General features: G+C 47.1%; 1 long non-coding RNA gene across 1 annotated transcript in view; it reads right to left on the bottom strand.

The window, feature by feature from the left end:
• Window positions 1–10,994: 10,994 nt before the first annotated feature.
• Window positions 10,995–14,714, bottom strand: part of LOC103915007 — a 4,884-nt gene continuing 1,164 nt past the window's right edge. The window contains exons 2-5 of the long non-coding RNA XR_663500.1: window positions 14,086–14,164; window positions 13,398–13,448; window positions 11,930–12,038; window positions 10,995–11,374 (exon numbers count right to left, since the gene is read on the bottom strand). This is a non-coding gene — a long non-coding RNA (uncharacterized LOC103915007). The remainder of the gene's footprint in view (window positions 11,375–11,929; window positions 12,039–13,397; window positions 13,449–14,085; window positions 14,165–14,714) is intronic.

Below are 14,714 nucleotides of genomic sequence, written 5' to 3'. Positions count from 1 at the left end.
AGGATCTTGAACTCCACCATTTCGTGGTCACTGCAGCCCAGGCTGCCCTTGAGCTTCACATTCCCCACCAGCCCCTCCTTGTTGAGGAGAACAAGGTTCAGTACAATACCTCTCCTTGTTGGCTCCTCTACCACTTGGAGAAGGAAGTTATCATCGACGCATTCCAGGAACCTCCTGGATTGCTTATGCCCTGCCGTATTGTCCCTCCAACAGATGTCGGGGTGGTTGAAGTCCCCCATGAGGACCAGGGCTTGTGAGCGTGAGGCTGCTCCTATCTGTCTATGTCCCTGACTTCCCTTTAATCCTGACCCATAAGCTCTCGGTCAGCTCCTCATCCCTCCCCAGGCAGAGCTCCATGCACTCCAGCTGGTCATTGACATAGAGGGCGACACCCCCTCCTCGTCTCCCCTGCCTGTCCTTCCTAAAGAGCCTGTATCCCTCCATCCCAACACTCCATTCATAGTAGCCATCCCACCACGTCTCCGTGATGCCAATAAGATCGTAGCCCTGCAGGCATGCGCATGTCTCTAACTCCCCTTGTTTATTCCCCATGCTATGTGCATTTGCATAGAGGCATTTAGGTTGGGCCCCCGATGAAGCTGTCTTACTGGGGCTGGAGTTCCTTTGTGCTGCTCTTCAGGTGCTCTCCTGCTGGCCTGTGTTCCTTCTCCAGGCTCTGGGCATCTATTGCAGGCACTGGTTTTAAGAACCAAGGACTCCTCTTGGGCAATTGTTTTCTGGCACTTTTGGATATTGGATAGGAAAAGTTCTTTTGCTTAAGAGAGATCTGAACTCTGATCTGAACTGTGGAGTATTAATCATATCATATATTCATCATATCTATGTATGATAGACAGGTGTACTCTGCGCTGGGTAAAAAACTGGCTGGACGGCCGGGCCCAGAGAGTTGTGGTAAATGGAGTTCAATCCAGTTGGCGGCCGGTCACGAGCGGTGTTCCCCAGGGCTCAGTATTGGGGCCAGTTCTGTTTAATATCTTTATCAATGATCTGGATGAGGGGATCGAGTGCACCCTCAGTAAGTTTGCAGACGACACCAAGTTGGGCGGCAGTGTTGATCTGCTCGAGGGTAGGAAGGCTCTGCAGAGGGACCTGGACAAGCTGGATCGATGGGCCGAGGCCAACTGTATGAGATTCAACAAGGCCAAGTGCCGGGTCCTGCACTTGGGCCACAACAACCCCATGCAGCGCTACAGGCTTGGGGAAGAGTGGCTGGAAAGCTGCCTGGCGGAAAAGGACCTGGGGGTGCTGGTCGACAGCCGGCTGAACATGAGCCGGCAGTGTGCCCAGGCGGCCAAGAAGGCCAACGGCATCCTGGCCTGTGTCAGAAATAGTGTGGCCAGCAGGAGCAGGGAAGTGATCGTGCCCCTGTACTCGGCACTGGTGAGGCCGCACCTCGAATACTGTGTTCAGTTTTGGGCCCCTCACTACAAGAAGGATGTTGAGATGTTGGAACGTGTCCAGAGAAGGGCAACGAGGCTGGTGAGGGGTCTGGAGAACAAGTCTTATGAGGAGCGGCTGAGGGAGCTGGGGTTGTTTAGCCTGGAGAAAAGGAGGCTGAGGGGAGACCTCATTGCTCTCTACAACTACCTGAAAGGAGGTTGTAGCGAGGTGGGTGTCGGTCTCTTCTCCCAAGTAACTGGTGAAAGGACGAGAGGAAATGGCCTCAAGTTGCGCCAGGGGAGGTTTAGATTGGATATAAGGAAAAATTTCTTTACTGAAAGAGTAGTTAAACATTGGACCAGGCTGCCCAGGGAAGTGGTTGAGTCCCCATCCCTGGAAGTATTTAAAAGACGGGTAGATGAGGCGCTTCGGGACATGGTTTAGTGGGCCTGGTGTTGTTGGGTTGATGGTTGGACTCGATGATCTTGGAGGTCTCTTCCAACCTTAATGATTCTATGATTCTATGATAGCACTTGTCCATAGTAAATTTCCTGAATCTCAGAGGGAGAAAGTAAGAGAGATGATCTCAAATAATGTTGGGTTTCAACAGCCAACCCAACCCACATTAAAAACATCAATTTTGGCCTCCTGTTGATTTCAGTGAGGGTTGGAGGGTTGGTAGATTATTGAAATGAGAAACTCTAAGCACAATCCAGCACAACTCTTGGTATGATTCAGTGTGATCCATCAGTCGCCACGCAACGGGCAGAGCTATACATTAGCTTCAACTTCTGCATGTCCCCAGGTACACCACTGGAGTGGTGGAATTCAAGCTAGCTCAGTCATTACACATTAATTGCATAGGCTGCAAAAACCTCATGAATTCTGACTCTTCACCTATTTAAATGCAACCCTATGTCACCCTTCTGCCACAACTCACAAGACCCACAGGTATCCTCAATCTGGAGGCAAGCCACCCACTGCTTGTTTGCTGGAACGGGAACGACAGCCCCAGAAGCAAAGCTGCTGATGGGAATGCTGAAATCTTGTTTTTTGTCAGACAGAAGCTGAGCCAAAAGTTAGGTTTCAACCTATGCAGAACTTTGCCAAACCTTATTATTAATTTGGCTTCCAACACAAGCAGCACAGCACTGAAATGCAAAACTACCTCGGTGAGTAAACTATTTTCCATATACTCTCAGACTATAGCTGAGTAGGATTAGAGCTGTCCTGGTGTGGGCAGCTTCCCCTGATATCAGACCTGGCTCAGCACTGTGAGTCCTGGGGTGGTTCAGCGCGTGAAAGCAGTGAGCAATCTGGTGGGCTCTCCAGTCCCATCAGGTTGTGCTCCCGAGACAGTCACAGGAGAGAAGTGATCACCAAGTCCATCACGCCTGGAGAGAGCAGCTTGCCAAGCTTAGACACTGTGACTAGTGGTACCCAACACAGTCCTAAATATTTTCACTTCATTTACTGCAAATATAGTTTCACCAATGAACTGGGCAAAGACTTCAAAGAAACAAACAAACAAACAAACAAACATCCCCAAAAGAAGGAAAAAATGACTTCAAAGCATTTCACTTACATTATTTAAGCTATATATCTGTGTCAGTCTGTGTCAGCCAACACATATTCATCAAACCTTATGTCTGCAGCATAGAGCCTGATAAAGGTCTAATTGCCTGAGAAACATACAGCCCTTGGGACTGCAGTGGCAAAACCAATTTCCTTCTTTACAATGGAGCCTTAACAAAAACCCCTCCTGCTTAATGAGAGCATGAAAGATTAAGGGACAAAGGTAGGGGTGTGGAGCTGGGCTGCAGCCAGCCGGGGTCTGTGGGGTCTGCGTGGGGTGGCTGGGGGTGAGAGCAGCCCCACCCAGGCAGGGCAAGGGGTGCCTGTGCCATCCCTGCCAGCGTGGGGGGCCCCACCGCACGCCCCTGATGCAGGTGGTTCGCCTTCCTTCCACCCATCGCAGGGTAGCCCCTGCCTCCAGGCTTCCTTGGTGCTGTCAGTCCTCCTGGAGTGCGACCAGGGCTTTGCCGTGTTGGGCCCCAAGAAAGATGAACTCAGCCCTCACGGCCGCCTCCGCTCGCTGGACCGAAATCTGGCCACTTGTTGCTGAAGCGTTTAGGGATGAAAGTGCCTGGATTGAGGAGAGGAGAAGTGTTTGTAACAACAGTGTTTCTTTGTTTCAAGTAAAAGAGCGAAATTTAATGCAGGATACAAAGCTGACCTTGGGGTGAAAGACATCACTGAGCCTCCTCACAGGCTGCCCTCCCACCCCTGAGCCAAACCCATCAAATCTTTGATGCATTAGCATTTAAAAGTGAGAGAGAGCAAAAAGCCCCACAGAAATTGTTCCAGGGAGAGAATAAAACAGCAGAAGCAGCAAAGGGTGGTTAATGTGGATTTTGCAGCAGATATTGAAACAGGACAATTTCCCCATTTGCTTTCTGGTTTAGAAATAAGATTTTTATCAACACAGAGATAGTCCTGGAAGAGCTAACGAAGCTTAAAGCTGAGTGAAAGAAATCATATTCTGGGGGCTGTTCGCAGAAACTCTTTCTCCCTGTTTTTTTTTTTTACAATTAAAAAAAGAGGAGTTAACACCTGTGCCTGCTTCACTATGCCATTTTTCAAGTTTGCAGTTGTTCTCAGGGGAATCAAAGTGACAGATTAATGCAAAGCTGTAGTTTGGATCTTTACTTGCCCTGGAGCAAGGCTTTTATCCGATGCTCTTCTTTCCCCCTTCACAAGGGGATGGTGAAGAGGGGGAATGCATCACACTTGAAAAAGGCAAAGAAAAAAAATCTTTCACAGCTGTTCCTAGCAGCTGGGATATATTTAATCAGAACTGGAGATTAACATACATCTCTGTGAAAGAGATATTTTCCTTCCCCTTATAGTTATGTTATCACCTGTGCAGCAGACAAGGCTCGGAGCTGAACTTCAGCAGCAAACTCACAGCAAGAGGATGGAGGGGCTGCAAGTGACTTTGTACTCTTATTCCCAGTAACTCCTGGAATGGCATGGACCTCCAAGTAGTGAGGACAATTTCTTTGGGCTGTCTACATTGTGAAAGCCCCTCCTAAGTGTTTCAGACTCCTGCAAGACCTCATGCTGTGCCTGTGCCTAGCTCCAGCTACAGCAAGCCTCTGCACAGCAGGATTTTTAGCAGGGTGTCTGCAGAATGCAGCTGTTCTCTAACTATTGCATTGGAGATGGGAACAGCAGAGAAGGTCTTTCCTGGTGTCTCAACAAGTGCTACATGCACATGGACACAAATGAGCAATGGTAAATCTTCAGTAGCACAAGAACATCTGCTGTCTCCTAAGCCTTCATGCAGGGCGGTGAGCCCTGAGAGGCAGTTTGGACTGTGCCCTTCTAGAGGGCAGTTATGTTTTACCTTCACTGCTCAGTGTGCAAACATCCTGAAATCCTCTGTCCTTGAATCATTAAGGATTTGAGAGGCGGAACTTGAGGGGCAGAACTATTACCACCTATATGGGCTTTCCTGTGATGCTTGTCTCCACATTGTCTGAGTGCCACAAACACGTTAATGGATGTGAATTCACAATCACTTTATGTAGTAAGAAGCTGGTACCTATGTGACCTACCAGGCTTGGCTTTTTGGTCGCCAAATCTTATCCTTCCAGTTAATCTCCTTCTCCATTCCTACCTTCCAGCCAGATATGAAAATCTTTCCTCTACTCATAGGAAGACAGTCTTCAACACAAGCAAAACAAGACATTGCTTTTAAGCCTTCTCTGGTGAAGCGACCATTGAAATATTTTCCACAGAAATCTACCCAAGATAAACATGCAAAACGTGATGTTTCAGCCCAAACAGTTAATGCAATCCAAGGAGGAGCCAGGCAGCTTTGCTGACAGGCAATATAATCCAGCAAATCATTTGCTTAGGCTGCTGCTGCTGCTGGATTTTATAGCCTTTACAGGCTCCAACACCACCTGCCTTGTACATGTGTCATCAACCCCTGAAGCAGTGGCCAGGGGACAGCTGTCCTGGCCTTGACATATGACCTTGTGCTGGCTGCTGTGTGCGTGCAAATGCATCGATCTACTGTGCAGCAGCATAGCAGTCAGCCTCTCCCAATGGATTATCAGCAAGTTGCATGGATGCATTTCACTTAGCAAAGGCAGGTTCAGAGGTAGAGGTGTTTCCTCCTTGGCAATGCTGATGGCATGTGGGAGCATCTCATTGCCAAGGAAGTCAGGAGCAGGACTAAATGACCAACAGTTACACATCAGCAGCATGGCCCTCATCGCCAGCATCCAAGTGAATCCCTCATTAACATTGGTGGCATTGCTAATGCAGCTCCTGGGGGAAGAAATTCCCCTGAGTCATGTGGGCAGTTTTGCTCAGCAACAAGCCAGCTGACTGCCATGAGAGGAGGGAGCAATCTCCAGTGAGGGAGCTGGATCAGAGCCCATTTCACTACCTTGGCCACAAGCTTGGGTTAACTCACTGGGTTAAGTGTAGTTTTTTTTATCCTTTGCTGAGGGAAATTTCTAAAATCCAAATAAACCTCCTGCAGAATGGCAGGGGGGATGTGCTTTCATGTGAACTGCTCTGTAAATACAGCCACTGTGTCAAAGACCTATTTAAAAGCATACCAGAGAAGAACAAAACCTACTCAAGACAGAAAAATACAGAGCCCATATGCTAATGGAGCAGGTCCTTGAGCCATTTTGTGAGGTTTGTCTAGATGGTTTGATGCCCTCTCAGTAGCAGTTAAAGAGAAACTCACTGCCTGGTGGTTGGGGAATAGGTGGTTTGTGGGGAGTGGGCACATCTCATGTGAGTGTTTACGAACATGGGTGGGAGGGTTATGAGCCCTCACTGTCTGGGACACAGCTTATAAAGCTACCTCAGACAAGAAATCCCACCTCTCTCCTTCTCTTGGTACTTCATTTAAATGGCCCAGAAATGGAAGTAGGTGTGGGGATGCTCATGATACAAAAGGGGTGGTGGTGGTGGTGGTGGTGATGGCAGGGCCGTGATAGGGGAGGGAGGCAGAGGAAGGAGAGCAGCTCTCCAGCTGCAGGTGGGTCAGGGGGATGGGGACCAGCAGGGAGGCACAGCATGACACTCCTGTTAAGGCCAGCTTTCTGCAGGACAAGGGGCGATGCAAGCTGGCCAGTGTGAGACTGCTGAGCGAAAGCTGGTTTTACAGAAGGGCTGGCAGCTCCTGTGGGGAAAAGCAGGTGTCTCTGATGGTGTTTACATCAGACACTTCCAATCAGTGGTCACGTAAAAAAAAAGGCTTAGGATTCTAGTTGCTCCTTTTTTTCCTTTCTTGTCCCTATTTCAATAAGTTTACCACATGACATTCAATAAATGAAATTCCAAATTTCTTAATTCCTTCATTCATTCCTTCTTTGCCTAAAATTTACCTTGACCAGTTACTTCCCTCACTGCCCCTTCTCTCCTGTTCTGAGTCTTTCCTTGCCTTTCCTCCCAATTCCTCTGCCTTTCCCCCGTTGCCTCTGGTTTTCTCTTGGGCTCCGCATCCCTGTGTCTGCCTCATCCCTCATGTTATTTCCTATTCCCTTCATCTGTGGGACTTCATGGGGTGCAGAGGCATTTCTCACCTGTGTAGTAGTCTACAGTAATCCACCACTCAGTAATCTGTGGTGCCTTGGCCCCCTTTCCCACAAATCTGCCCCTCCAGATGTGCACGCACATCTGTACAGAAGGTACACGTACTCCCAGAGCCAGGAGGCTGGAGTCAAACCCAGTTCAGGGAACTGCCAGCTTCAGTGGGATTCCCCCCTTCAATTCCAGAGCTCCTTCGGTGTTGGATGAGACATGGATGGCAGGCAGTTGTGTTCCTTACCACATCCCTGGAATAAAGTCGGGTACTCCACTGATTAGTGCAGTTTGAGAGAAGAGAAATGTGCTGAAAATTAAGCATTTGTTGTCTTACAATGGAAAATATTTAAGTAAAAATGCTTTAAATTGCATGAAGGTGTTTTGTAAGAGAACTGTCATATACCATGAGACAACTTTACCGGAAAGAACATCTATAATGAGAAACAAATCACACTGACCTTTGCTATAGGGCTTGAAAGCAGGTTTCTTTGGGGTTGTGGAGATTTGTTTGCCCTCCAGCAGTGGAAGAATTAAGATGTTATGTTTAACATAAACAAGAGAGGTTTAATCCCAAATCCTCATGTGAGAGCACTTTGTGTTCTCTTAAAAGTTCAGTAATTCCATAAGCAAGATGGACAGTTGGGTTATTTTAGGCTCAACAAAATCAGGGGCAGGACAGAAGGGACATCAAAGGGAATTAACTCATCAGAGTAAGAACCCAGTTGTGAAAACTGAACAGAATGTGAGTTCAATTGCATTAACTATACGTGGCGCTAAGATCTCTCATTATAAGATGCCTTTCTCCCCTTTTCGTTTTATCCAGGCAAACTCCAGGGAGAAAGGTTGGTCTGCATGGGACTATCCCAAGTCAGGGCCATGCAGCCTCCTGGACACGCATGCCCGTTCCTGCTCAGTCAGTAATAGCATGAGAGTCATGATTCTCATTACCATATGGGCTCTACACAAGATACTCTGAGGTCAGATGCTGGTTTCTGAGTGATGAAGGAAAGGTAAGGTGGTTCCTGCAGACTGGAAGGCTGCACAGGGAGAGATGTTGTCTCTGATGACCTGCCTCTGCTGGATCTATCTGCACATCATCTCTGCACTCAGCAAAGACAGAGCAGACTTTGGTTTGGGAGCGTCTTGGCCCTTTTGAAAGGCAACCCCTTCCCCAGCTCAGGTTTGTCCTGCTGCTTTTTGGCTGGGGGCGCAGAGAGAAGTCAGCCCCAGCAATCTGGTACCATTTAGCAGCACTAAATTCTCTTTAGGAAAGGACAGTGTCAAACATGTTACCTCCAGCTGTGATTCAAAAATTAAAACAAATTCAACTCTTTGAAAACATAGGAGGGACAGGATATAAATCCAGAAAACTTGAGCTATTAAAGCAAAGGCAAAACATTTCATGTCTCCATCTTTTTATTTCCAGACAAGAAGCCAAAGTCCCATAATATCACTGCTGCATTAGGACTCAGACGTGTACAGCATCACTTTCTTCATTACTCTGCTGTGATGCCGCAACTGAAGAGACCCAGTGTGAGTGACTAGGTGCAAGAGGGATGATTGCTCTGGCCCAAAACCAGGCCAGAATTGCCTTCACTTGACTGAGCTAGGATTGAAATGCAAACTGCACTTTGCCAATACAATTTTTCTTCAGGAGTGACCGATGGAAATTGCTCCATACTTCCGTAATGCTGGCTAGCAGAATAAAGGTGGTTTTTGGATGAAGGAGCAGAAAACCAAACAGGAGTGGTGGTGCTGCCCTCTTCCTGGCTTTTTGGAGACTAGTCTCTACTATCCAGTGTTCATCTCTGGTCTCTGCAGGAGAAAAGGATGCTGAAAATCTGGGGCAATCAAGCTACAACAATGGCTGATAGTCTCGTCATCCTGCCACTGAGTAAAAGAAACTGTTTGTATTCAATTTATTCGAGGGACTGCTTGTTTAGTGGATTATAAATGCCAAAACTGGGTGAGGATTTCTAATAAGAGGGTTTTTTTTTCAAGTAGCAGACAACAGCACAACATAATCCCATGGCTGGAAGCCGAAGCTAGGCAAATCTAGAATGGGAAAAAGCACAAGGTTTTAGCATTGGAACAACTCACCAAGGGATAAGCTTGCTTTTCTACCATCTGAGATTTTAAAGTGAGGGTTGGATGTCTTTCTTCTGCTCTCTTCCTTTAAATTCAGTTATGATCTTGACACAGGAGTCCCTGGATGACATCTTCTAGCCAGTGTGGTCAGATTACACTTTTCTAATGGTCCCTCTGCCTTTAAAACATCTGATATATAAGAAGTGCATTTACCTGGACCAGGGTTCACCCCAGGGACAGGGGAATTAGACATCTTTATTCATTCCTCCACAGCTGTGGGAATGATATGTTTAGATATTTTTCCCATCGCCAGTTTTGTCAGTGGTATGTGTTATGCAGATGTGTGTCTACTGGGAGCTATGCTCAGACAGCACATTTCACATTGATTTATGAACAGACTTCTGAGCGCGGCAACTTCTGGCCTCCGCTGACTTGGGCTGGAATCAGCTTGCACGTTGTTGCTATTCTTATTCTTGGACCTGCAGTCATGGCTCACGAACCAGATGCTGCAGAAACGCAGAGCCGAGGAGGTCCTTGCCTCAGAGCTCTTCTGTAAGAGCCTGGCATGAAGCAAGGGGTGGATGCGGGTAGCCAAGGGAGCCCAGGGAAAAGACGGGTGGCGAACGTGATCAGTAGTGGTGGGCTAGAAAAACAGTGTGTGTAGCAACAAGTTGGGTGGACAGTGGTGGGCCAAGGCTGGGTCTGCCCAGGAAAAGATGCTGCAGGACTCAAAACGTGAGAGGAAAGAGCCTGCACAGCATCTTGGTTGTGTAAATGGTGGGAAAGGCAGTGTCTGGGGGAAGCTATGGGGAAAGTGTCTACACAACCTTGAGAACAGAGAGGAAAGTCTAAGGTGAGGATGACATCCAGGTTGGAAGCCCAAGCGATGGGTAAGAGGAGGTGATAGTGCCAGTGATTGAAAAAGGGAGAAAGGGTCACTTGGAATGAGAGTAACAGTTCCCCTTCAGCCACGATGGGTCTGAGATGGGGGCCGGATGTCCCCAGATGTTAGGGAGCCAGGCTGAGATGGGAGTTTGGGTAGGAGGACACAGCTAACAGGACAGAGGTCCGTATCCAAAGGAAACTGCATTTAAATTGGTGAGATTTGTCAGAGATCGGGGCAGAGGGAGAGGAGAGCAGGACCCTGTGGGCATGGTGAGGGCAGGATGGGGAAGATGGACAGTGGAGAAAGGTAAAGGCCAAAGGGGCCAAGAAAGGGCAGAAAGATGCAATGAAGGTGTAGGCAAAGATCTCCATCCATACCAACTCTTTGATCCTTCTACTCACTTTTCCATTCAAATTCAAAGTGGTATTGCAGAAAGTCTTTTTACTGCTGTGCATAAAGTAAATCTTTGCAAACTCTTTGAGACAGCAGTGTACTCCCAGCTGATCCCCAAAGACAGATCCTGTTTCTTCATGGTCATTATTACTCTTCAAAAGAAAGAAACATAAAGAACTACAGGGAACTTTGGCCAGGGAATGTTTTTTTTTAATAGGAATCACCCAGCCCAGACATTGGTACAAAAATAGTTAAATATGATGGACCAAATGTCAAACTATGAGAAGAATTACTTAGATTAGAGAAGCATAGAGAGAAGAAGGTAATGAAAACATCTCTTCCTGTGGGGACACTAACACAGCCAAATATTAATCTTTGTAGGTTGCCCAGTTTAAAGAGGGGTGGGCAGGTGGAAAGAAATCTGGGTTTGATATTTTGTACCCTGGACTACAAAGGAATCACTGTGGATATATAAATAAAAGACAGCTGGGCTGAGGTTTCAGATCACCTACACCCATCAGAAAGGCAGCCAGACTCCGAGCACCGTGCTCTCTTGTTTGATACCTGGACTAACACTCAACTCTGTCAATACTTTAAAGGCAAAGAGAGAGACAGAGCAGAGCTATGTTTTATTAAAAGGCTTAAATCACCCGCATCACCACAGAAACAGCAAAGAAAATGACACAGCCCAGAGGGAAAAACCTTTGGTTTAAATATCTGTAAAGATGTGTGGAAGAAAAGGAAGAGCTCCTGCCTGGGAAAACACAAGGCTGTCTCAAAGTCTACAAGGCTATCTAAGCGGAGGAAGTGAATGAATAACTGTGGCACATGCATGAGTGGCTGAAAGCGCAGCCTGAGCAGTAATTGGCTCTATTGATGCTCCCCTGATTAGCTGGTTTTGGCTACAGCACTTGTCAGACCCACGCTCAGTTCACAGCACAAAAGTATTCACGCTGCACTGAAGAACGTCTCAGATCAGCCAGTGGATCCCTGCAGAGAAACAGCAAACACAGATCTGAAGGATGCGGTCTCCAGGGAGGGTTTCTAAATCCTTACTTCATGTCACTAATTCCTTGTTATCCAGAGCTGGAAGAGAAAGGACTCCTGGAGCATATTCAGATGCTCCTGCTACTTTTCACTATCTCAGAAATAAAGGAAGAGAGAAGAAAATTGATGGTGCTTCTGTGGAGAGAAATTTAAGAGCAAAATCATGTTAATCACTGTGATCTGAATGTACACAGTTCTAATTCTTTACTAAAATATTGATCTGAAAGTTGCTAATGAACTCAAACAGCAAATAGGCCAAGGGACCAGTTTGTTGGGATGGGAAGGAAAGGTTACCCACTGATGAATCTCCGGAGAGCCTCCTGACAGGGAGAGGTCTCAGCTGGGGACATCTTGCAGAGGGCACAGGAGAAGACAAGCCACCCCAAGCCCTTACAATGGCACTGGGCACAGCACCAGCAAACATAAATGGAAGAGAACAAGGAAATCAGGCACTTTAAAGTGAGAGCTATTATTATTTTTATGTGAAGACTTACATACCTACTGCATCTGCTCCAGAGTTATGGCCAACACCTCCTTTCAGCTCATTCAGCTCTGAAGTCAGCTGCATGGACTCCCGCTGTAGCCTCAAAACACCGACATGACAACTCTGCAGGATGATAGAGACATTCCAAAGAACATTAATTACTCGCTTCCACACTCTAGTAATCACCAGCAAAACGAGAGTTGGAGAGCATCACCCAGAGCCAGCGTATGCCAGCAAATGCTGTTATGTTTTCTGAGATGGCTTACTGATTTAAGCACTCTCGCCAAATATAAGCAGTTTAATTTAGACTATTAATGGTAGCATTAAGGAAAGACACATCCATATTTTGGGTGTGAGCTGCCCGTGTCCCTCCCTTTCTCATCCTGGCCTCCCTCCCAGCTGCTACATGGTGGCTAACCGAAATGTGAGGAATAGCAGAACAGATCACAGCTTAGATTAGATATTTCCAAAGTGGTTTGAGGACAGTTGACCATTACTCACTTGCAACACACAGTAAACAGAGATGAAGCTTAAATATGAGGCTCTTCTACCCAGACGATATCAATCTCGTATGTATACACAGAAGAAATAGCAATTGTGTTTCACGCAAGCTAAGATTTGGTTCCCAGGACAAAACCAACCAACCTACGGTTACAAACATCTCATCAGCTTCCTGGGGCTCTACCTCCTCAGCAGCAGTGCTGGAGTAATAACATACCTGTATGTTGCTGCCCATACCTGACACAAGATTCATGTTGCTGAGGCCACTAGGTTCTGAAGCCAGTTGTACCACTTGGAGAGGCCATGGAGAGACCATGGAGAGACATGGAGAGACCACCTTGGATGGGCTGAACATGTCTCCCGTCACTTGCAGCACTTCTCTCCTTCTTCACATGACCCCCATGTCTTCGCCTATGTCTTGAAGCACTGTTTCTCAACAGAAACCTATCTATGAGGTTCGTACCAAGGCCTCCATGTACACTGGATTGCACAAAATGCCTCCAGGACTGCCCCAGCCTTGTCTGAAGTGAACAGCAGCCTCAATTATTTGTTGTCCTCCTTAGCTCTTATTTATGTATCTAAAATCTACTGAACGAGGCTCTGAAACCCTCTCTACCGCAGTGTAGTCCCTTCAGTTTCCAAAGCAAAAGCAGTTTTTCCTGATGGTTAACATTAAAAAAAAAAAATTGAGCTTGTTGGTCTGTTGGGATTTCCTGATTTCCTGAGGTTATTTTCTTCAAAAAATTTTTTTCAGGATTGTCCTTTAAGCTTTTTCCTGAAAGTTGTGAAGCAATTTGTTGATCTTCAAGAAATATATTATTAAAAAAAGTTAGAAAAGCTCTATCTGTCATTCTGGAGTTTTTGTTAGGGAAAAAAATCAAAGTCTGTTTCTGTTTTAGCAAGAACCAACTTTGCTGTTCTTGTGTAAAGCTATGCTGAAATACATTGTGGGACCATGCCATCATGAAATATGAATATTACCTTTGTTAAAGTCTTCAGCCCATTTTCTGCACACAGCTGAGTCTGATGAAACTATTCCAGAGGGAGACACTTGTCACAGAAGAAGTCTTGTCTCACTGTCATGAACTTGGCTCAGCATTATTTAACTGATGATTCATTATTTTGCACATTATTTCAAACACCAGTCATGCACAAGGACCCCCTATATGGGGCACAGCACGAGCATGGAACAAAAAGGCAACTTCTGCTCCCAAGAGCCTAGTCCTTGTAGAGGACTGGAGAGGCAGATGGAGGCTACAGACAGACGGAGGATGAGATTAAAGAAACCAGCCAGGACATGCTGTCAAACTTTTAGTAACCATCACAGCTAGGGAGACATTTAAGTGGGACCATGTCTCCATGATATTCATATTCTAACAAAAGTTTTTAAGGGTCCTATGCCCATTCCTGACTCTATTATCCCCAGTCAGATCAGATGTGGGAAAAAGAGAATACTGAAATAGAAAGAGGCTAATTTCAGGCTGTGGGTGGTGTGGGGCCCCCAGGGATCCCTGAGAGAAGCTCCACAGCAGTTGATATGTGGGGAGAGGGTCAGTCTCTGAGCCATCTGCCAAGAAGCTGGAGAAGCCTGAAGCTGCCTCAGCCAGTTCTAGGACAAAAGAATGGGAAGCGAAAATATATTGAGAGCTGGCTTTTTATTTTTGCTCACGAGAGGCATTTTGAAAAGCGATTGCAGGCTGCTAGGAAGAGCTGTTCTCCTCCACTTGCAAGTTTTTCTCCATCTTCCTCTGAAGTGGGAGAAGTGGATGACCAGGGTTACAAGCTTCACCCCCCGCCCCCATCTTCAGTTTCCCAAGCTCTTCTTTCCCAGCAGGAGCTGTGCACGGCCCCCTGCTCCACTGGCACCCTTGCACTTCCAGCGCCCTACGAGCCACCTCTTCACCTCCCAAAGCCCTGGGTGCCACCAGTGCCCACCCCGGGGCCAGGGGAAGCCTGGCAGCAGCTGCCCTCACCCCGGGCTGTGCTTGCCCTTCACATCTCTGCTCTTTTATATCTTGCCTCTTTGCACTCTCCGTCCTGTCCACCTCTTCCCTTTACATTCCTCCCCTTTGCAACTCTGCCTTTGCATCCCTCCCCTTTGTATCCCTCCCTTTTCACCTCCCCCTTTGCACCTCTCTCATTTACATCCCTCCCCTTTGCGCCTCTGCCCCCTTCGCATCTCTTGCCTTTTCCCATCCCTCCCCTTTGCATCTCTGCTCCTCGCATCTCTGCCCCGGTGCACCCCCTGCCCCTCTGCCCCTCGACCCTTTGCATCTTTGCCCCTTTGCACCCCTGCCT

The sequence above is a fragment of the Pygoscelis adeliae genome, unplaced genomic scaffold (genome assembly GCF_000699105.1).
Source record: "Pygoscelis adeliae isolate BGI_AS28 unplaced genomic scaffold, ASM69910v1 Scaffold202, whole genome shotgun sequence".
NCBI lineage: Eukaryota > Metazoa > Chordata > Aves > Sphenisciformes > Spheniscidae > Pygoscelis > Pygoscelis adeliae.
The sequence above is the reverse complement of the archived record's forward strand: the minus strand, read 5'-3'. Positions and strand labels throughout refer to the sequence as shown.